Here is a 24,310-nt window from a genome sequence, read left to right as displayed (position 1 = left end):
AATTTTTTCCGGAAATCCATAGGGACTAATTTTTGAGTCCGATTGTCTTCGGATATGCCATAAGGGGAAATGGAACCCCTGCGTCGATATGAACTTTTAGAATTGTATTTTCTCCTGCAATTATTAATTTTTATCTATGAAACTACTTCATTGATTCAACAGTGCAATGATTTATAAATAAAAAAGTAGTTTCATAGACAAAAATTGATAATTCTAGGAGAAAACACAATTCTAAAACTTCACACACTGTTAGAAATTTCTAGAAATTTCATTCACAATGTCATCTGAATTTTCAATGTTGTGAGTTTAAATTCAATTTAAAATGAAAACGTTCACTAAATTACTCATTCATCTTAAAAATTCAAGAAAATTGGGTTTTTCATGCTAAACGATCATTGATTTTTCAATGAAAGCTTGAATTTTCAAACTCATCGTCAAAATTGAACATCACATACAATTCAATTTTCAATAGATTGAAAATTCAGACAAGCTATTGCCTGAATTTTCAACATTTTCAAGGTTTTTCAGTGCCATATGGATCTGAAAATGGAGAATTACTAGAATATTCAAGAAATTAACTGATTCGTCAATGAAGAATGCTACAGAAATTTCATGTAACTTTGTCGTTGTTAAAAATTTCAAGCTTTCCGACTTGAAATTTCTACAGTAATTTTCTAACAGTGTATGAACCCAGGAAATTTCAAAAATTGCAAATTTTACGGGATTTCTGATGAAATTTCCGAATATTTCTGTGAAAATTTCGTATAATAACGAGAAAAAAATCACGTGCTACTCAATAAAATTTCAAGTGCCGTCACTCTGCGCCCTTTTCCCCGTGCTAGAACTAGAATTTCTCAAAAAGTGTACCAGCAATTTCAGGTAAAATTTTTTAACAGAGTGTATGTTTAAAAAAAATATTTCTTTCCCAACAAAAATACAAATCAACAAAACTAATTTTGCTATATTTGCTTCCATTTTTTGGTCTGCACGGAGAGAAATGTTCAGTAAAAATTACGGAACTCTCACTTCACTCACCGATTACGGAATCGACTCAGAAAATTTGAGTGGCGATCCCGTAATTTTTATCTGAATCTCTTGTTAAAAATTACGGAACGCTCCGGAAAAATTCCGTGACAGTTCCGTAAAATTTCCTACAACCACATTTCGCTCCGGAATTACGGAAAAGATACGTAATTTTTATTGAATATTTCTCTCCATGTATGAATGCATTCTAAAAAACATGAGGATCAATTTTAATATTGCAAAAACATCATTGTTAATAAATAAAAAGTAAATAATTTAAATATTTCTTTTATTACAGTGAAACCAGCTGAAATAAATTCGTCGCAGGGATTAGTCTGCAGGTAGTTATATCTTCCGTCGCTTTCGCGGGGGAGTGGACATCCATTAGCAGGCTTTGTGCCGGTCTGTCGAGCACTTTTCGCTCCCCCTCTCGCCCTCTCTGCCGCCCCCTTACCCCTTTTTCCCTCTTCATTCTGCCTCGAAATCCGTCAAGTGCAAAAAAAAGGGGAGAGACAGCACTTCCACACCTCCACCCAGCATCAACACAGTGTCACTCTCTTCACCGTCCATTCGTTGGTTGTCCCCCCTCCCCCGTAACCTTCAAAATCCACTCGATGCTCTGTGTCCCTTGGAAACTAGAGTGATGATACGTTCGAGAGGAAAAAAAAATAGGGACACGAATACGTCTTTTTGGTCCCTTGATCCCGAGGTCACGACAAGCCGATCATCTCAAATTACAAAGGGTATCGGAAACGGATTTATTTCCGGGGAGAGGGGCAAAAAGAAGATCATTTTATTCCATTAGAAAAAATCCCTGGGAAAATGTCGCTCTTCGTTTCTATCAACATGTTGAGATTTCTTTGTGAAGAAAAGAGAAGAGAGTTTCACCAAATTGAGAATGTTATTTTTTATTAGAGATCAATAATTCTTATAAATATAAATGTAAGTACGTGCGAGTGGGGAAAAATGAACATTTATGACGTCTTTTTGACTCGTAATGATTCATTGAAATTATAAAAGTGAACTCAATCAATTTTTTTCTTGTAAGCTCCCGAGTCGAAAATTTTGACCTGAAAAGTCCGGGAGATGACGGCTGAATTATTCTAGTTATGTCTTGCATGAATGATCCGCCTCTGGAGCCAAATGTTTCGTTGTGTTGAAAGCAGAGCATTCATTCATGTTTAAGGGGAGACTACTATGGTTATTGGAGTGAGACTTTTCATACGTTTAAGATCGATTATATAGATCTGAAAACGAATAATTAGTGCAAACAAAATTTTCTTTATTGTTCGTTTACCCGAAAACGCTTAAAATGCTAAGAACAGTCCAGGGCCTCCAATTTTTGAGCTACAAAAGATTTTTTTTCCTCAAAAATTTCGAAAAAATGTGTGACACAACAATTACGAGCCAGTTTTTTGGAATTCGACTTCTACACAGCTGATTTCGATTTTTTTCATATAAAAAAATTCACTATTTGTGTAAAAAAATACAAAACAGCAAATTGAGCCATGTAAGAGGCGAATTAAAAAAAAATAGCTCGTAACTGCTATCCCACATATTTTTCCGAAAATTAAAAAAAGAATCCTTCGTAGCTCAAAATCTGGAGGCCCTGGACTGTGTTTGGCATTTTAAGCGTTTTCGGGTAAACGAACAATAAAACAAATTTTTTTTGCACTAATTATTCAGATCTATATAATCGATCTTCAACGTATGAAAAGTCTCACTCCGACAAGCCACGACTTTTAAAACTCACAGTAGTCTCCTCTTCAGACTTTCAAATTCGACCTAAACAATTATTTTTTTCGTAATTTTTAACTAACGATTTTGTTGGTTCAAATAAAAAATGCTTGAGAACTGTTCGTTTCTCTGTCAGTGTATCATCAATTGAAATGTCATAAAAATTTTGCGTTTTCCAACTTCTTCGTTGTTCTCGCAATGTAGAATAATTAGGGATGGCGCAATTTTTATAATTACCTTTTTCATGGCTTTTAAATCGCTCTACAAAAAGAGGTTATAACAAACATGTTGCTATCTGCCTTGGATGCCGTGATGTTCATTGACAACTGACCAATAGTCAACATTGACTTGAACCGTTTTACCGCTTCGGTACTGAGTTGAAAATGAGAAGAAAATACTAGTAAAATTGCCTGATAGTGTATAAACTAATATTCAATTTTTACAAAAATGAAAATTGAGCTGAAAAAGCATCAAAAGAGAATGTTCTTTTTCATTCCTCATAGAGAGAAATATTCAGTAAAACTTATGGAACAATTCACGTAATCCGCAATTCAGTAGCGAAGCGGTAAACCGGGTTAAGTCGATTTGGACTATTGGCCAGTTTTTGACGAATATGTGGGAATCTAAAAGAGATAGAAAAATTTTTGTCACAACCTTTTTTGTAGAGCCAACTGAGGGTTATAAAAAAGGTAATGAGCAAAATTTTGCTATCTCTCTTAGATTCCGAGATATTTGTAAAAAAATGGCCAAAAGTCAAAATCGACTTAACCCGGTTTACCGCTTCGCTACTGAATTGGAGAATCGAAGAGAAAAAATCTGAAACGTTCAGTGAATTTTCAGGTTCATCACCGAACAAAGTACGAAATTGTCACGTAATTTTTTCCGAAGAAGTAAAATCTTACAGAAACTTGCCGACTTATTATGCCTCCAAAATAAAAAATTCTTGAACGTCCAACAATTCTTATGAAGCTGGTGAGTTATGTCTCCTCCGGTTCCGCAAAATTTCTCAATCGTTGGGGCAAAATTACGGAACGACTTCATTTCCCCACAGCGATGAATCGTCAGACGGGTGGTTAATTTTTACGGAACAAATCGTAGAATTTACGTGGCGATTCGTACAATTTCAATTCCGGCTCACACTTTATATTGAATTTTACTTCGCTCGCGGATTACGTTTCCAAACGTAATTTTTACGTTTTTTTCTGGTAATTTTTATTGCATTTTTCCCTCCGTGCTGATTATGTGAATTATTCTTCCGTACAACAACAAAATTACCAAGCGAATGTATACAAAGGAATTTTTCACACCTTGAAAAAAAAATTATATTAAAACAACACTATTTTTTGTAACTAATCAACCTCGATGAAAAATAACTATATAATTTCGCCTCAACCCGGATAAAAAAAATATATAATTCCGTCTCATATGAACAAGACAACAAGTAATTGGCCCTCGCAAAATGAAGGCAATTGACCTTCACTTGGCGAGACCATGCGATGTCGTTTCTCGTGTGCTATAAATTATAATTAGTCCAGCCCCGTAATGCTCATATGAATAAACGATAAACGAGCAACAACGGCTCTCGGGCAAACCGTCCATTCGACTCTGAGAGCTCCTCGAAAACTCCCCGTGTTAACCATGCACGTCATAATGCCCATTTTTCCCCGTAACCAAAAAAAATCTTCCAAAAATTAATTTCACCTTCAAGTTTCTGTTCAACCGTTTCATTTATTACTAATCGATTATTTTTGTCCATTATACGATCATACATATTATATAACTTTTCATCGATGAACGTAAAATCTTGACTCGAAAAAACATACATAAATCAACATTTTGTCTCCTTTTTCATTTTTAGTTTTAGAGTTTGTGGTGATTAATGCCGCCCAGGTTTTCCATAGGGCTGCTAGACTCTGCAGCTAGAAGGCGTCGATGGCCACTGGAACATCGGGTAAATTCAGCATAATTTATTATTATTCGCTAGTGATGCCGCGAGACGCGAGACAAACGAGACCAGACGAGACAAACAAGACGAGAGACATGACGAGACGAGACGAGAAGAGCCGGTCGAGAACGAGTGAAACGAGAGGCGAAACGAAATTCGAGAGAGCCTCCCGCTCTCTGCCCCTCTATGTATTTTATTTGCGTGCAAAATTTGATTATAGAGACGAGATAAGACGAAACGAGACGAGACGAGACGAGGCCAGAGAATCTCCCAATTCTCGACAAAACGAGAGAAGATATTGCTCTCGTATTTCGATACGAGACGAGACGAGAGAATGGTTTCCTGACAACGAGACGAGATGAGAGACTGCATATTCTCGTCTCGTCTCGCGGCATCACTGTTATTCACGTGAAATCTTTCTCAAAATAAAGCGAAAGAATGGAAACGAAGGACGAAAATAGGAAAAATTATAACACTTGGTCTGCATTGCTCAAAAGTCATCAAAACAACCCGAGTGGAAATTCAAATTAGGATAGAATAAGAGACTGAGCAGTGAAAACTGATTTTGATCAATTTTGGATCAGAAATGTAACGCTTGTTTGGGTCCATGCCTGGTCAAAATTCTAGGATTCGATCTTCCTGAACAGTACCGGATCCGATACAGATCTAGTCGAGATTTGACTGATCAGAATAGGATCACAATTCACTCCGCCACAATGAATACAGATACTCCATTCGGAATCTCATCAGATCCTGATTCGAAAGTATAATCAATAAATTCTGACCAGTATTGAACCTAAAACTAATGTAGTTCCAAGCTAAGTGAGTGAAATTTCCACTCGAGAAGATGGGCGGTATTGGACGCATGCCGGGCGGTATTACCCTTAAAATTCGATTCCATCGCTCACTGACTACATAATTACATATGTTTAATGCTAATAAAAAATCTGTCTTCTTCACGTCGAGAAAACACCTCGAAAAACCCATTCCAAGCGTTTATGACTTCTTGTAGACTGCGAGGCTGGAAAAATCGCTCGAAAAATCGGAATTGACGAGGCTGGGGTTCGAACCCAGTTCCAGTCACTTCATCCCCTAATAATGCCATCCCATTAATATTGACCGATGCACAGAGTGAATTCCGTGGAACGCAGCTCGATAAAATATTGATAAACTAATTACTGGATAAATCGGAGGTAATTAATCGCTCGGCTGAAGAATTAATACGAATTCTGATATGTTATTTTCCCCTGATAGTCATCGAGATTAAGAGGGTAATAATCAAATGCCTCGACGCTTAATTTCCGCGTATTTCCCCTCATAATTCCAACCGGAAAACACAACCAGTGCGTATTTCATCCAACTCAACCCCCTTTTTGCCTCCCTCAGCATGCCACTGTTTTCCCAAAAGCACGTTAAATATAATCTCACCGGTTGTTTGTTACATCTTACACCTCCTCGAGTTTTGCACACGAGTGTATTCCTGGACTCCCAGTCTCCCCGATCTCATCGTCAAGGCCCTGGCTTTATACTGAATGGGAAAGTAGAGTGAGAGGGCGTGGTGTATAGGGTCCGTGTGGAGGATGGCAAAGGCCATAGGCCTCGGCTTGGAAAAGCCGCGAGGAACAAGGGGTTAACCCGTTGCATTATTCAACTCTTCATTATATATGAATAAATTTTCGAGTAATGCCGAGATAAAGCTGCCAAGTTTTCGGGGGTCTATCCTTATGTATCTCTTGGCTTTTTTGGAATGGTGGGGGAGAAATATGGAGACACTTCGGGATTTATGGGGGAGGTCATTGAGAGTATTTCGGGGCTGAGGAATTTATTGAAATGGTGGATTGATTTTTTTGTGGAAAAAATGGCGCGGGTTCTTATGCACTTCATATTACTGTTTTAATTGGGGATTTTTAAATGGTACAATGAGAAAAAAAATTCTTATATCTGAAACATATTTTCTTGAGACAAGTAATTTTTCTTCAACTGTTTAATTCTCCCAAGCATCTCAACTCACGTGGCCCGAGAAAGGTCTCATATTTTAACATATTCTTGTTCTCAAGTATGATTTTGTCGTAAATGAACTCACCCAAATCGCGGATAAAAACCGTTAAACTTCAAGTATTTATTGTTTTCATGATTTTTTTTGTTATGCAGTTGCAATATTTTGATATATTTGATTCATCGATTGTGAAACTTCGGAAAGTACTAAGGCCCTATATATTTTTATTTGTGAAGCAATGAGCACAAGGAAAGAAACACTAAATCTGTGTTGAAATCTGTGGTAGAACTAAATTTCTGACTCTTTCGCGTACACTTCATTTTATACTCTACTTTTCTCTTCTGCTCGAAACACCGTGTGAAATGGACTGAGCTGATATGTGTATATATTGCGATCTTTTATGTGTAATGAATTAGCTCGTATGCTTATCTTCATATTTTTTATTATTAATTTTATGTTTGAATTAAATTTCGAGTTTCTTTTAAAAAATTCAAGTAAAGTCCCATTTTTTAGCGGTACTGAGATGACAATTCCACAATTTATATGAATTGTCAAGTGAGAATGAATATTCACTAGCGAATTCCCTTGAATTTTCAGGCAATTCTTTAAGTCTTGGAATTCGAATTTTTGAAGCAATTGCCTGAAAATTCAGAGAAATGTAGAATTCAAGGAATGATTTCTCTGAATTTTCTCGATTTTTTATTAATTTCCCCGGAATAATTAAACTGAATTGTACAGTTTTCACGGGTTTGTCCACAAAATTATGAATTTTAAAAGTCATAATTCCTTGCAATTTGAATGGAAATGTTGTTTGTTAGAAATTTTCAAGACTTTTACCGGAAATTGCAGCGAAAAATTTTCAACAGTGAAAGATTTTTTTACCACAAGCAAAGGAGAATTCACCAATATCGAGAATATGGATTCTGAATCGATGGAATTTTTCATGTAAAGAGTCTATTTATCGATGCGTCACACATAGGCGAAATTTTGTGCCATTGACTGATTTTAATAAATGAATTTTCGCATTTTTTCACAATTGCAATAAAAACATTGTTGAAGGTGGGTTTTCAGTAGTAAAACCTCCCAAATTATCGGATATTTCCTGATTGTTTTGTTGCGTAGCAACGAGAGGGAGAAGTTTTACAGATTAAAATTTTTGTGCAAAACTTATCCCGATCGTTGGTACGCAGGCAACCATGAGGGAAACGCTCGATTAATTTTGGAGTTCGAGTGGTATTCGACGGATTATTTTTCCAACCCAAATATCGGGCAATATAATTGGCCCATTCGACATCACGTGGTACAAGCTACAGGGTTTTCCACTGATAATTTTTTGATAATTTTCTCTGGTAGTTGCTATATAAAAAACAACACATCATGCAGTCCAATTAACCCCTCGTCAAACTGACAGATTGAATTCAATTGTGCTAATCCAAAGATTTTTATTCGAAATGAGTGTTATGTTATGTTCGTCTCATGGTCCAATTATATTGCCTGACATTTGGATTAGAAAAATAATCCCCCGAATACCACACGAGCTTCAAAATTAATCGGGCATTTTCCTCAAGGTTCTCTGCATACAAACGAAGTCGTCAAGTTTTTCAGGAAAAATCACTCGTGATTTTTTAACCTGAAAAACTTGACTCCTTCGTTTGTTTGCAACGAACCTATCTGAAAATACCCGATAATTTTGAAGCTCTTGTGGTATTACAAGTGATTATTTTTGGTAATCGGATCCTTCCCAAACCGACTCATTTTGACTTTCTTCATGACTTTCTTTCACTCCACAGGATAATATTTGACAGTTATTTGGTTAGAGAAACAATTGCAGAGCTAGAGGGAAATCATCAAAAGCTACAGGAAAATTATCAAAACTTAGGGGTAAATAACCGCTGTAATTTTAATTGGGAAGTATTTCATGTTATTGAATACTAAACTCTGATTGGCCGAGGGAAGGTCAGATCCGATTACCAAAAATAATCTAAACAATTAATTTAATCTAAACCACGTTCTCCAGCAATCTGAAACTCCGTTTCAGAACACGCTTGAAAAATTTCCTAAAATGGTCTGCATTTTTTATCCCCTTTTACCTCGCCTATTCATCATTAAATGAAAACGTGTCATTTCCTCCACGATTCCCATGCTAAAAAATTCACGGTTGTCGTGAAACTATTACACTTACTACCCAAATATCCAAGCCATTTCAATTTACAGAATTGTGTTCGACGTCGCGAGGTTGCGTTGTCACCGAAAATCAACGATGAATTTGTTTGTTAATGAATAAATCCACAATTCCGCCGAAAGCATACGCTCTCAAGGCAATTCAACTGTCATCAGTCCCCGGTAATCACCCAACAATTGCCTCCACCCTCGATCTAGCCTGCTAACCAATCCCTGGCCCCTCCCCTCCCAATTTTACCTGTTACTTAACGATTTCCCATCGACTCGTATACTCAGGAATGAAATGGATGCAGTCACGTGAATTCCACACGAGAGCATGTACAGGCCCCATCAGCGGTTTTTCCAGGGATACCTGGGTGCCGCTGAATGCCGGCACAACTGCTGTCATTCAGTCAACAAAGTGGAAGGACAGGAAACGGCTTGTGGTTCGGCTCTGGCATTATTCATTATGCAGCTCGCAACACTCCGTCACCTGTCTGCCACACCGCAACCATATACTTTATCTCTCTCTGTCTATTTTTTTTAACACTTTTAAATTGTCTCGAGGATTCTACCCGGGGGGTACTGAGGATAAATCACTCTGCACATCAGTTCCCCATTTGTCACGGTGTTTTAGAAGTGTCTCTTCAATTGGAGGTGAATGGAATTTGCGGGGAACAGAAGGTGATGCTCCCATAGCCCTTTTGGACGCGAGTGGACGCATTTCGAAGTACTTTAAAGTAATTAGGGAACTGTTGAGCATGACGGGTGGAGGGTGAGGGATTATTTCAAGTGGATAAATCAAAATGAATGGAATGAATGATAAGTGGGAGTGGAGAAATTTTCCTGAGCTCAGAATTGAGCTCACTCGGGTTATTTACGAATTTTATTTTATTTTATTTTGTTTTATTGAATTAAATTTCATGGCAGTAATTCGTAGTGAGTTTAGTTATTTAATAGAGATTTTCACATACTACTAGGGGGCTAAGCCGCGTACTCGCCCCGCTCGCTAACCCCCATATGACTCCCAAATGATACCCATATGACCCTTGTGACCCTTATTTTGAACCTTCATTTCTGATCCTTAATCTTGGAGTCTTAATTTTAAATACCAAATTTTCATCACCAGAAGTCGATTTGAATTTTTATAATATAACGAAATATAGAGACTCGTATTTTGACCCTTGGGACCCTTAGATTCTAAACCCCATGAGCCTTATTTGGACCCTTAATATGATCTTTGTGATCCTTATTTAACCCCTCAATCTGACCCTTGTTATCCTTATTTAGAATTTTAATCTGATCCTCGTGATCCTTAATCTGACTCTCATGACCCTTGATCTGACCTTTAATCTAACACTGAGGGCCCTTATTCTGGCTCTCGTGATCCTTCTTCTGACCTTCATGATCCTTGTAACCCTTTATCTGACACTCGTGTCCCTTACTATGACCCTCAGGACCCTTATTGTGACCCTCGTGATCCTTATGGCACTTATTCTGACGTTCATGACCATTATTTTGACTCCCGTGACCTTGATTCTGACCTTCGTGACCCTCAGGACCTTTATTTTGACCCTCGTCACCCTTATGGTACTTATTCTGATCTTCATGACCATTATTTGCAGCCCCGTAACCTTTATTCTGACCCATATGACCCTTATTCTGACCCTCATAGCTATTATTTTAACCCCCTGACCCTTATTTTGACCCTTGTAACCCTTAATTTTGGAGTCTTAATTTCGAGTACCAAATTTTCGTCACTAGAAGCCGATTTGGATTTTTATAATATAAAGAAATGTTTTGAAATGATTCTGTTTGTGGAGTTAATTATGAAATACATTTTTGAAATTTATTCATGTGAACAAATATTCATGTACGCTCTACAATGTTACAGTAATTATTGCTATGTCTATAGAACGTATTACTATTGAGAGACTTACTATGCTCCATAGTTACCACTACGATGTTGCATGGTAACCATTACCGTGTCGACACGAAGAGAAATATTCAGTAAAAATTACAGAACTCACAATTAACTCACCGATTTCGGTATCGACTCAGAACATTTATAAGTGACGGTATCTTAATTTTTCACAGGAGATTCAGACAAAAATTACGGAACGTTCCAAAAAAATTCCGTGACAGTTCCGTAAAATTTCCTACACCCACATTTCACTCCGGAATTACGGAAAAGATACGTAATTTTTATTGAATATTTGTCTCCGTGTATAGTAATACTTACAAAACTTTGGTAACTTTTACTATTTTCTTCACTTTCTGATTTTCTTTACTATTTTTTTTTTTCCGTGTGGTATTATTGGCAAATAGCGGTAATGCATCGATATACTACCCTTTTTGGGGAAATACCTTCGATGAACTTTCGATCAAAATTGATCGGCAGCTTATTTTTATTTATTTCGATACTTAACTATGAGTATTTTCTTAAATGGGCTTGAGACAACTGGGCCTATGATATTTTCTCATTTTTTCATGTCAACAAATGTGTTTTGATCGGAATAAAATAGTTTCAATATGTAATAATTCTTTATTTGGCTTAAATAAATCGTTTATTTACTTCTATTAAAAATTTTGGAAATAAATTGAGCGACAAAACTTAATTCTTTTCCCAAATTTTTGACACATCCAAAAGTACTGATTTTTTATCTCCCTTCATCTCATTCCGAATGCTTTCATTCCATTGATATGAGAATATGGAATAATAAATTGTTTCCATCTCTGTGATTTCAAAATTCTGGTAAAACCACAAATGGAATTGAATTCTATTTGTCGATGTAAAAGAAGGAATAATCGAGCGAGCCATACGGTATATAAAGTCAGTAGTGGAGATAAATTCCATCTGATAAGGAAATTTACGTCTTAATATCAATTTGTAAAAGGCACTTCGAGTACATCCTTCCCATCTGCGGCAAGAAGAATAACAGAGAATTCTGAATGCACAAAAAAATATGCAGAAAATACGATTACCAGATTTCACGAAAAGGCTTCCAGCGTCCGACCACTGCGTGCACCATTTCCACTGGTTCACGAGGTACTGTATAAAGTATTTGGGATGAAGCCCATAAGTGCACCCACTGGCCATCCATAATCCGGATTGGCAACGCACTTCGAAATCGTGAATTACAATGATTCAACTGCTGAATCCGATTAACGGAACCCGGTGGACAGAGTGAGAGAAATTTTTTTTATTTGGAAATGGATAATTAATAATCTGCGGAATAATCAGGTCGGAAATGAATTGATTGAAAAATGGAATGATAAATGGAATTTTTTGTTTCTCATGCGAAATTAAATTGTCGAAATTCTTTAAATTTTCGATAACAGTGATAGTGTAGAAAAAAAATGAAAACACACACACTGCTGAAAATTGTTGGCTAAAAATTTATTTTACTCTTTTTGGAAATTCCTAGCACGTTACAGCGCCATTGATATTTCACAGAACTTCGGCATTAAAAATTCAAAATTCAATGAAAACTGTAAATTTCAGTGCAGTTATTCCATGAAAATTAATAAAAATTAGGAAAATGACCAATTATTAAAAAAAACACAGTGATTTGGTACTAAATATTCATGTTCTGATTAAAAAACTCCAGTGAGTTCGGAAATTTTCGTCTTTCTGTTGCTCAAAAATGTAGAAATTTTGTTGAAATTGCAGTGAAATTTGAAAGTTTATGATTTTTCTTTCCCTAAAACCAATTAAATGTTGCTCTCCTGGAAATTCCTAGTCAACAGTCTATGCGAAGTTTCATTTTTTTCAAGTGCACAGGAATATTTAATTGTTCATGAAATAATTTTTTTTGGTTTTGTATAATTGATTTACTTTTTTTACTGAAATGCCGAGGAGTGTAAATTTTGTTATATCATCTTTAATGGATTTACACATTAAAAATAAATGAGAATTATTCAGTTATTTTCTTCAGTTATTTTACTATTCCATTATTCACTCACATGTTGCACATATTCGCAACGATTTCTGAACAGTTGAAGAAAAACTTTACCACACACCTAAGTACGGACACGCACGGACAGAAATTTTCTAGAAAAATTCTACTACGAGTACTGAAAAAATCACAATCCACCGGCTGTGAAAAATTCTAGTGGTATTAAGTTAAAATTTCTTGGTATTTCTGGTAAAATTTCGGGGGATTTCAGTAAAATTTTCACGGAAAAACAGGAAAAATTCACGTTTTCCCCAATAAAATTTCTCTCCGTGCGGTTTAAAAATTCCATTTTCAGATTTTTTGGATCATAATGGATCGATATAATACAAAACATCCGAAACTTAAATTTGAACTAAACATCCGAAACTTAAATTTGAACTCCTTCAATTATTAATTTTTATTTATGAAACTACTTTATCGACTCGATCATTGCATTGTTGAGTCAATGAAGTAGTTTCATAAATATAAAATAATAATTGCAGGAGAAAACCCAATTCTAAAAATTCAAATAGACACAGGGGTTCCGTTTCACCTTAAGCAGAATAAACGAACATGTTCAGATGCTAAAATAAAAAAAAATGCTTCTATTCGGAAGCAAAAAGCATTTTGCTGGAGAAAAAATAGCCGAAGTACTTAGATATCCTTAAAAAAGGGAAAAACTAAAATTGTTCCTTAGCCTCATCAATTTTCGAAAAGAAAAATAATTTGCAGAAATGAAGAGAATGTAAAGACCATAATACTCAGATAAAAAGCTTTCGACAAACTCGGTACACCATCATTACCCAGAAATATGTTTGTATATGTAAGTAAAAGGGTAGAGTACGTGGGTGGATGAGACTTGGCGGGGTTGGGTGGAGGGAAATAGAAAGGCAGCAGTCACGTGGATGATACGCAGTCGCATTAGTTGGGACTAACAACGCTGGGCAGACAATCAAAAGCTGATGGGCCATGATTCGCTATGATAATGAACCATGAATATGTCATGAGGTGAGCGAGGCTGGGGACGCCAAGTCCTCGCTTCGTGGAGAGAGCCACTCTCTCCCTCACACTCTCTCCAACCCCCCGCCCCGCCGCCGCTTCTCTATCTCTGTCGCCCCTTCCGTCCCCTGACGCGCGCACTGAATCCACTGTGATGTGTCTGACGGGGTTAAAGGGATACGTCAGGCTTGAATTTTAGAGGTGAGATATCCTCAAAATCAAACTTTTCTTAATTATTAAAGTTGTTTTTAAGATTGTTGGGATTATGAGGAGAAAAAAAAATTATTAAGTTAATGGGGTATAACTGAGATTGCTGATGATGATGATATGGTTGTGTTGTAGAATTGATATTAAGCAGCAGAATTGAGTATTGATAAAATCTGAAAACAAGTGGGAAATTGTTTTCGTCGCAACGTATTCAACAGATTTTTGGTGGTAAATTAGCAATTTGCATCCGAATGGACTTTCTACGACGATTACTCTGTTAGAAAATTACTCTTGAAATTTCAAGTGAAAAAAATTGAAATTTTTAAAAACGAAAAAGTTACGTGAAATTTCTGTCTATTTCATCATTGACAAATCAGTTAATTTCTTGAATATTCAAGCTATTCTCGATTTTCAGGTCCATACGGCACTGAAAAATCTTGAAAATTTTGAAAATTCAGACAATTACTTTACTGAATTCTCCAGTCGTCGCTCCGTCTTTTCGGGGCTCAGATCATGAGGAACCCATCTACCCTCCTTTTGAATTTTGCCAAGTTGATCTAGGCGATGAGAAATACATTGTTGAGTCACTCCGAGTTGTAGTGCAAGCTCTGTTTGGCTTTGAGCAGAATTTTCAGCCAAGAGTTGTTCGAGTTCTTCATCGCCGAATTTTTGCGGTTGACCCGGGCGTTCTCGATTCGAAAGATCGAAATCTCCGTCTCTAAACCTCTGGTACCACTTTTTACACGTTTTATGTGTTACAGCGTTTTTTCCAAGAGCAATACAAATCATTTGAGTAGCCTCGCCAGCATTTTTCTTTAATTGAAGTGCAAAAAGAATGCAGTGCCTCAAATGTTGTTTATCGGCAGACATCGTGTTTACTACTATTTTTTAAGGGTATGTAAGAAGTATTTACTGATTCGGTAACTGAATACTGCCAACATACAAAATATTGAAATATTAAGTTTTTGAACGCAATTATAAACTGCGAAATATAGGGGCACCTTATTAATTTGTACACCTAATAATTGAGAAAAAATCCTATCCGGCTGTATCCTTAATACAACAGTTAGACTTAACGTGGACGCGGTCAGGCGACGACTGACCCATTTACAACACTCCCACACGTCAACGCACCCGCACACGAATAGCAACCTAGACGTGTCCACGTTAAGTCTAACCACTGAATTAAGCGTGCCAAGTGAATTTGGCGATGACCTTGAAAATTGTCATTCACCAACAAAGTTATAATTTTTTTAATTATTAGTATTAGACACATGGTGAACATCGGTGACAATTTAAAATTTTTAGAACTTATGGATATCGAGAAATCAAATAAACAAAATCAGTCTTATACACGGCCTCTTATGGAGTTTTGATTAAATTGAACGTTTCAACCCCCTAGGAACTCAAGAAAAATTTGAAAAAAATTGAAGATATGGGGAATGATGTGTTCAATGTGATGGCGACAAAAAACAATGGGGTACCGGGGTGAATAAGAGAGATATTTCAACCCGCCGAACCCATTTGATCCCATGCTTTCGAGGTTCGTCACGCGAAATAGAGGATTTTCCGCATTTATTTTCTCCATGTCTAGTTCCGGTTGCGGGTTTGAAACTTCGTCGGATGGATGAATACATATTTCTCCAATGATGGAGGGAAAGAAAAATTTTTTTTTTTGAATCTTTTTTCAAATTCACTTGGCACCCTTAAGGCTTCAGCCGCTTAGGATTTTTATGCCCCTCACGACTCTTGTTTTGTCATTTATTTCCAATTTCGAAGGGTCAGAGAGGTTTTTTGCTACAGTTCCCCAGTAATTAGTGGATATTATATTTTTATTACCCATGCGAATATGTAGACCCGAAAATCAACAAGAATTGAAAAACTCTTGAAAATCAATTAAAAAATTTTTGTTCGTTTTTTCGAAAAAATTTTTCTTTTGCTTTTCATGCTTCGCTTTATCTCCCAGCATATGAACTGGTTTATTCCAACAGACCATCACGTTTCCGTGGTGTAGTTGGTTATCACATCCGCCTAACACGCGGAAGGTCCCCGGTTCGAACCCGGGCGGAAACAGTATTTTTTTTTTTTAACAAATGGAATCAATCAACATTTGGATTGTCTATTCAGTTTTCGCTTATTATTTTTGAATAGTGTTCTTTCAATTTTGTTTAATGGAATCAAATTTTATTTCTAGTTCATCGTTTTTTACTTTCCTCGAAGAACAGCATGTTATGTTAAAAGTGTTAAATGGGCAATATTGACACACGTGAGGTAATATTTTTCACGTAATTTATCTCGTTTTTATTATATCAATGAAAATGATTTAGTGATAGTAGAGGGAATAATTTCGTCGTGTATAGATACCCGGTAGCACACGGCCTATTCTCGAGTTGTGAGAAGATACTTTCACATTCGAAGGCCGAAGTTTCACAGATCTCATGTGCGAACGTCGATTTTCAAACTAGAGACCTCTGTTACACATGTGAATACTTTTCGTCAATGGTTCTTATCTCCCAGAGACATTCACATTGTGAAGATTCGTATGAGAATACTTAACCTCAAATGTGTGGGTATAAACACCTTTATTTTTCGTCAATTAGTTTAACATAATGTGTGGCTATTATTATAGTTGGCAAAAATGGATCATTCAGAGATTGATGATTGTTTCGATGGCTTTCAAAGGCGACGAACGAAGCGATGTGTGCATCACAATGGACGAAATCGTGTGTGAATATTGACATCCATTGACTGCAAATATTGCCGCCAAAGTTACAAGGGTCAAGAGGGTCAAAACCCCTTATTTGGCATTGTTACAAGCCTATTTCAGTAGCGAAGTGGTAGAAGGAGATGTTCATTTTGACGATCGACCAGTTTTCAATGAATATCTCGGAATCTAAAGGAGATAGCAAAATTTTTATTATAACCTTTTTGTGGAGCCGATTGAGTGCTACAACAAATGTGGTTACAAAAATTTCTCTATCTCACTTAGATTCGGAAATATTCCTCAAAAACTCAACTGGGAGATGAGTCGACTTGAACCCTTTTACCACTTCGCTACTGATTTGATGTTGCAAGGAAGGGTAACGAAATGCACCTTTGTGACCTTGCGGACCCTTGGGGCCTTTAAGGTCATAAGGGCCTTAAGGGCCTCAAGGGCCACCAAGGTTACACGGGTCAGGAGAGTCAAAATATCTCTTATTTGACATTGCTATAACTTTTTTAAATCCTGAATGGATGTTTATGGCGAATATGAATTTGCAGCCCAAGCCGAAGGCGAGGTATATTAAGAAAATTGTGATTGTTGTTGAAAATTTCACAATTTTTACTTGACATTTAAAAAGTAATTTGCTAACAGATAAGTACTTGCAAACGATGGATGAAATCGAAAATTCAGTGCAGATTATTTTGCAAATGTCTCTGGAACCAGCAATTTTATCCATAAATCTCAATCCACACCTTTTTTAGACCACACAATTGTCTAAAAGTCCCCTGATCGATTTCCTTGACGCTCACCTCTCAAAACACTTGAATAATAAAACAACTTCATTCTCCTCCAAAAATTGTCCTCCCAGAATAAAACATATCCTCCAATTTTTTTTCTAAACTTTGATGCTCAAACTAAAAGTGGAGAGCAAGTGTTCAGGTGATCTTCAACCATAAAGGGCGAGAGAAAAAACCGCTCGAGGTTTTGTGTGTCTCGAGGACGCTCGGTAAGGCACGAAAAACTGGAAAGAAGGATAAAGAGTGAAATGTTTTTTCACCCATTGGTGGGGGATGAAAAGAAAACGTGTTCATGGGCGTAGGGGGATGACGGTGGAAGGGAGAGCAGATAGTGCGTGAGTGCGTGGTCGAGCTGGCCGACTAACGGATAGACGTGGGTGGCTGGAGAGAGGGAGAGCAAACCAAGAGAGAGGGATGAGGACGAGGCGGGGGCGGCGGATGCCGCGTGGCCCGCATTGGCTGCTGAATTATAAATGAATGGAGCGTAAGGGCTGTTGCTAGGCAACCGCGTGCGCAGCGCAAAGAGAAAATGGAGGACAGACCGCGCAGCGTCCGGATGTGATACTGTTTGGAGGCTCGCGGAACTGTTCCGGCTCATGCGAATTCTGATGAATTGTTTTTCACCAGTTTTTTTCGTAAACGCAAATGTTTTTCCGTTATTTGATTAATCAGATTTTTATCAATGCCGATAGTGAACTGAGAGGAGGGAGTCAAGAGTCTTTTCGCAAAGAAACCCATTCGAATATTTAACATGGGGAATCCGTAAATCAAGGAATTTTATCATTCATTTATAGTGAGGTAAATTTTAGTGTCGAAAACCCATAAAATGGACCCTACATTCTGAAAAATTTATGGATGTATACCTAAATACTAACAAAAGTTTTTTTTCTCTGTGTTGTTTAAAACTTTGAAGATTAGAAAAGATTTTCTTTCTGATATGTTCTGGTGTTTCCTCTCACACAAAAATGTTTTACGCCCATTAAATAATCTTTATTTAAGTCAAATAAAGGGTTTACTCACATAACTGGTGATGAAACATTTATTCAAATTCAAAAGTGGTGTTTATTTCAATTTTTATCTATAGTTTATGCTTAGTTATTTCAATATGAACAAATGCAATTTCACAGATTAAAACGAAGTTATACCGGGTTTAGTCGATTTTGACTGTTGGCCAGTTTTTGACGGATATCTCGGAATCTAAAAGAGATGGACAAATTTTTGTCATGACCTTTTTTATAACCCTCAACTGACTTTACAAAAAAGGTCATGAAAAAAATTTTGCTATCTCTCTTAGATTCCGAGAAATTTATCAAAAACTGGCCAAAAGTCAAAATCGACTTAACCCGGTTTACCGCTTCACATGATTGTGAAATTATGAAATGAAGTATTTTTGCCACTAATAGTCAGTGAGATAACTCAGTCTTGAGTTTTCTTCAATTCAAATGCATAATTTCTCTGGATGCACTACTCCATTAGGAATCAACGATTAATTAAAAAAAGTAACACTGAATGAATTTTATTAATTTTAATCCCATTATTTTCACATCTAAATCTATAGATCATTTAATTTGATGAATGATTTTCTCTAGTTTCTCTTCATGTTCGATCATTTATTTTCATTCATGACAGTAAAATTATGAAATGACAAATAACAAATGAAAACAAATAACAAATGAAAATTTAATAAAAGTTTGAATAACAATTTTCTTCGTCAATTCAATTCGAAAGTGATTTTCTTTATTCTTTGAAATATAATTGTGTAAGATTCAAGCTGTACTTGAAACCCAATTACCCTTAGTCCTTAGTAAAGAATGCAGACGGAACGAAGGAAGTGGAAGAAAACGAGATTGACGGAGACGGCAGCCTCAAGCGCACGTGGCGACAGTATTTTTCCCCGCTCTGTTGAGTCGTTTTTCCTCCAGTTGAAATCAACTCGTCTCTTAATTCCACATCAGTCAGGGGTTTCTCACGCTCGGACTTCTCAATTGAACAATCTCGTCACTCTCTGACCACCTGAATTATCAATTCAGCACCCCCAACCGATGGTCTATTCCCATCTTCATTAAGGTGGTCTGGAATTAGTACCAGAATACTCAGTCTGGTGAGAATTAGAAAATGGAAAAATTATGATGGGGCTGGAGATTCAGAGCTCAATCTTTTATTTTAATCTGGACCATCGGTGAATTCTGGGGATTGACGGGAAAGTATAAAAGCAGAGTGAGATAAGTAATTGGAGTTCAGTCATGCACCCAGAATTTTTTTTTTCAATCAAATAAAAATCTTTATTTGAAATTTTGTACTTATTCCAAGAATATTTTCGTTACAAATGAATAAACTTGTTTAGTTGCTTCGAGAAAGAAGATTTAATTATATTAAACAAACAATTTATTCATTTCACATAAAGTTTTTATTAAATTTGGGAAAACTATCTATTTATTGCAAATTAATGATTTTTTGAATTGAATAAACAATTTATTTATTTCAAATAAATAGCTTTCTTATTTTAAGAAAATCACATTTTCATGTATTTTGTGAAAGAATTTCAAAAGCGTGTTTCAACAATATTCGTGTGCTATGTGGAAAAAGGTCGTATGAACTTAATCCAGGACCGTAAATCTGGTCGATTTGAGTTTTGTAGAATCATTCTGATCGAATTTTTTATTACATATTTCACTCTAGTATATACAACTTTCTTTCATCATCGTCTCCTTGATAGTGAAACCATAGAACAGCAATTTCTCCCCCTCCCCTCTATACTACCGCTAAGTGTCTTACGTGATGTATTCATACCCTCTAATAATTATTGCATGTTTTTCATTCTATCATTTTCGAGTTTATAGCCATTTCAAAGCGACAATAAATTATTAGCATCAAATAGATAATGATTTAGTTCAAAGAAAGAAATTATTTGATTCAAGTAAAGAATTTTTCTTATATGATATATAAATGAAGAATTTGTTTGGATCAAATAAAGATTTATTAATAGTGAAAAAACATTTATTCAATATGAACAAAACTTCGAATAAAAACATTTCAATCATTTTCAACCATCAAATTTGTCAAATAAATAGCGTAAAAAAAATTTGAAATTCCAATTACATTTTGCACTGAATTATTATTTTTTAAAACATTTGTTGTTTATAGATAAATAATTAAATAAATGGATAAGTAATTAACATTTTCCGAAACCTTATTTTTTAGGCATGAAATCGATTTCTGGTACAATTTTGAATATGAATAAATTTGGTACGATTCCGAACAAATGATTCTTGTGGTGGAAAATTGATTGTTTATAAATTGTTTATAAAAAACGCTTGTAATTTTAAAAAATTGCAACTCTTCAATCATTTCATCAATCTTCCTCCAAAAGCAAACTTTCTAATTTTCTTCAGATTTTCAAACTGTTTTCTAACGTTTCAATATAGAGATTCAAATTCAGACCTCGAAAGTTTAAATAACAAAATCATTGTAAAATGTCCGGAAACTTGGGATCAAATGGGCCTCAAATGAAAGCTCTGATGTTCGACTACAAATCTAGAAAATCACTTCACTGGAGAAAAAGAGTTAAAGTACTGGGATATCCTCAAGTCGAAAAAAATTTAAAGAAAAAAAAAAGATTGACAGTGTTGATGTCAGTGGGTCGAATCCGTCCCGGGCAATATGTTTACATTACCCATGTAATGAATTCACGCTGTGCGACACACTCAACGTGCCAGCATGGAAACAGGTTGTCCAATGAATCCCATATCGACTACCAGGGATCAAATCATAATACAAGAGCCGCCCAAGTGGTGAGGGGCTCTATCTTGCTCGGCAATAGCGCATCACGGTAAGTAAATCTGTCCATATCTGTGGATCCGCGCAGATGCTCTTTTGTCGGCAGATGAGCCCCCCCGCCCCTCCCTTAGTACCCCGTGGGGAGTGAAGGGTGATGTTGGGATGAGCCGCCTGAAATCGAAGGGGATAGATCGTCCACAGTGGCTTGGTGGCCCCCTCCTACAATTTGGGGAGTGATCCCACAGGTCCCGCAGGTCTCCCTGCCACCCTCGCTCCGTGTCCCACCCGGTTTTTGCTTCTCTCCCGTGACCCCGATGAAAAGTACGGGGGGATGGGGTGGGGAATAACACCACGCTGACAATTCTACGACTATTTTATGCCGCTCAAATGCTCGTTTGCGCCTGTTTGTATGGATTATGATTGCTCACGCTTATGCTGACGATTGGGTACTGGAGGTAATGAGATTCGAGGGGGTGAAAGTGCTTTTGGAATTGTGATAAAGAAACATTCTTCGGTTTCGGGAGTAGGAATTGATTTTATTTAAAAATCCCCAACAGGGATGGGAAATGACGTCACGTTTTAAAGTTGTTAAATCAGAAAAAAAAGACCGTTGTGTGACGGTCATATGTCATTTTTCTCATGTTATTATTTCGGACATACTTCCTCCTGTTCTTAACCAATTGGGTAGATGTAAACTGACAGTTATGAATTTTTCGGTCATAAAAATTTGGCACATTTTTTGTCACGAATGTTCTTAGTTTAGATATGTATGTTTTCTCTTATTTTTAGAAAAAGTTCTTAAGGATATCAAGTATCTTTACAGTTTGGTACAGACCACACTATATAGATTCAACCATTTTCAATTATCGAATTTGTCGCGGGTGAGGGTCCTTTATTTTACTTCCCGTGGTTAGACTAGTATTTTTCACCTCGATGTAGGCGCAAAGTCACTTTGTACCCGACGGGGTGAAAACCCCTTTTTTGACAATTTTTAATTATCGAAAATGATTTCTTTGACACAAATAAGACTTGTTTGAGAACTCTGCTCCTTTCGCTCAGTGTAAAAGCCCTTTTTTCCCTGTGCAATCTCCTGCTCTCATTTTTTTCACTCGCGAAAGCAAAAAAATTCATTTCCAATTTTCCAATCACTTCGGCAAAACCAATTACCCAAAAATTCATTTTTCGTTAGAGATGTTTACTGTTTGTACAATTCAGAGGAGGTCAAAGATGAAGTCCACACTAATTTGCAACATGCCCAGTTCATTCCTCGCATGATGAAATCGAATGCATAGGCAAAGTGTACGTACCCAATAGAAATACAGTGTGTATCACAAGTGTACAAACACGAGTCAAGGGGCGGAGGTGGGGTGAATGCGTATGCACGCACATGGATATACACGAGTTTGTGAAACGCATTGGAGCCTTCTCTCGCATTTTCCCAAGGGAATCAGAAATCCCAGGCGGTTATATCGACCCTCATAATATTTACGAGTGAGCGCCAATATACGAGTGTACATTCGTTGAGTCCAAAACGTAGGCGCCTTTTTTTACTCTTATTCTTCAATATTTTTCACCCCATCATTCCGAGGAGAGAAAAGGGAGAACACGAAGAGAAATTTTCTAGAAAAATTCTAGTACGAGTACTGAAATAACTCACAATCCACCGGCTGTGAAAAACTCTAGTGCTGTTAAGGTAAAATTTCTCGGTATTTCTGATCAAATTTCGGGGGATTTCTGTGAAATTTTCACAAAAATACGGGGAAAAATTCACGTTTTCTCCAATAAAATTTCTAGTGCTGGCACTGGAATTTTTTCCTGGCCGTCACTTTGTGCCTCTTTTCCCATGCTAGCACTAGAATTTTGACACAAATCAGATAAGAAATCAAAAAATTATCATTATCAAGTATTCATTAAACATCTTCACAGCATACTGGCTAACAATAAGTCAAGGAATTCGTTCAATTTTTCTTTTTCTCCGAGGTGAAATTCTCACAAGTCACAGTATTGTCGCCCCCCCCCCCAACTCAATAGTCGTCACGTGCTGGGTATAGAATACTATAAAACCTGTCGTTCACCGCGAAGGACGCGCCAAAACTGTCACAGTTAACGCTCATCGATCGATAATTCGATCTCTTTACGTTGCTTCCAAGCACATACTGATTAACCATCTCCCTACGTCCGTCGTAATCGACTCCGTCAATAACTCGACAGCCAATTCTCAAGTATACATGTTTTGACATATAAAACAAATTTACGATGCAACATTGCGACTATTTACACCGGGACCTCAAGTCACTAAATGTATGACTAAGCTTATATCTACTACTGCCTACACATGAAGTTCATGTGACCATCATTGACGATGTTTATCACCCCCCCCCCCCCCCCCCCCCCCCCCCCCCCCCCCCCCCCCCCCCCCCCCCCCCCCCCCCCCCCCCCCCCCCCCCCCCCCCCCCCCCCCCCCCNAACCTAGCAAATTCGCTAGAAAATTCTATTGGAATTCTATAGAAATTGTATGGGCTTCCTATAGAATTTCTATTGGAACTCTATTGAACAATTCTATTTGTTTTTGCGCTGATTCTATTGGATATTTAATAAGAAAAAGTCACTAGATTTTGAATTTCTGTTTGAATTTTTCACTTAGATTTTTTCTCCCAGAATTATTGGTCACAGATTTTCTAATTTTTTTCCGTTGGATTTTGTATTGGTATGTATTGCAGAATCCAAGTAGAAAAAACGTATAAAATTGATGTCCAAGCATTCTTATAGAAAAAATGTTAAGAGAAAAATTCAAACAGAAATTCGAAATCTATTCACTTGTTCTTATCGAATATCCAATAGAATCAGGGCAAAAAACAAATAGATTCTTTCAATACAATCCCAATAGAATTTTCTAGCAAATTCGCTACGTTTTCTATTGAATTTTTTCATACGTGACCGCTTGAAAACACGCACGAAAAAATGTAATCGAAAAACTTAGCGAATTCGCTAGACAATTCTATTGAAAAAAAAAGAAAAATAGAATGA

At 36.7% G+C, this 24,310-nt stretch overlaps 1 non-coding gene across 1 annotated transcript; it reads left to right on the top strand.

Annotated features, from left to right (window-relative positions):
• Positions 1–16,004: 16,004 nt before the first annotated feature.
• On the top strand, positions 16,005–16,078 carry Trnav-aac. Its single transcript has one exon. It is a non-coding gene; the product is annotated as a tRNA-Val (tRNA).
• The last annotated feature ends 8,232 nt before the right edge of the window (positions 16,079–24,310 follow it).

Source organism: Diachasma alloeum, unplaced genomic scaffold, assembly GCF_001412515.2.
Source record: "Diachasma alloeum isolate Michigan unplaced genomic scaffold, Dall2.0 Dall_scaffold_00300, whole genome shotgun sequence".
Taxonomy (NCBI): domain Eukaryota; kingdom Metazoa; phylum Arthropoda; class Insecta; order Hymenoptera; family Braconidae; genus Diachasma; species Diachasma alloeum.
The sequence above is the reverse complement of the archived record's forward strand: the minus strand, read 5'-3'. Positions and strand labels throughout refer to the sequence as shown.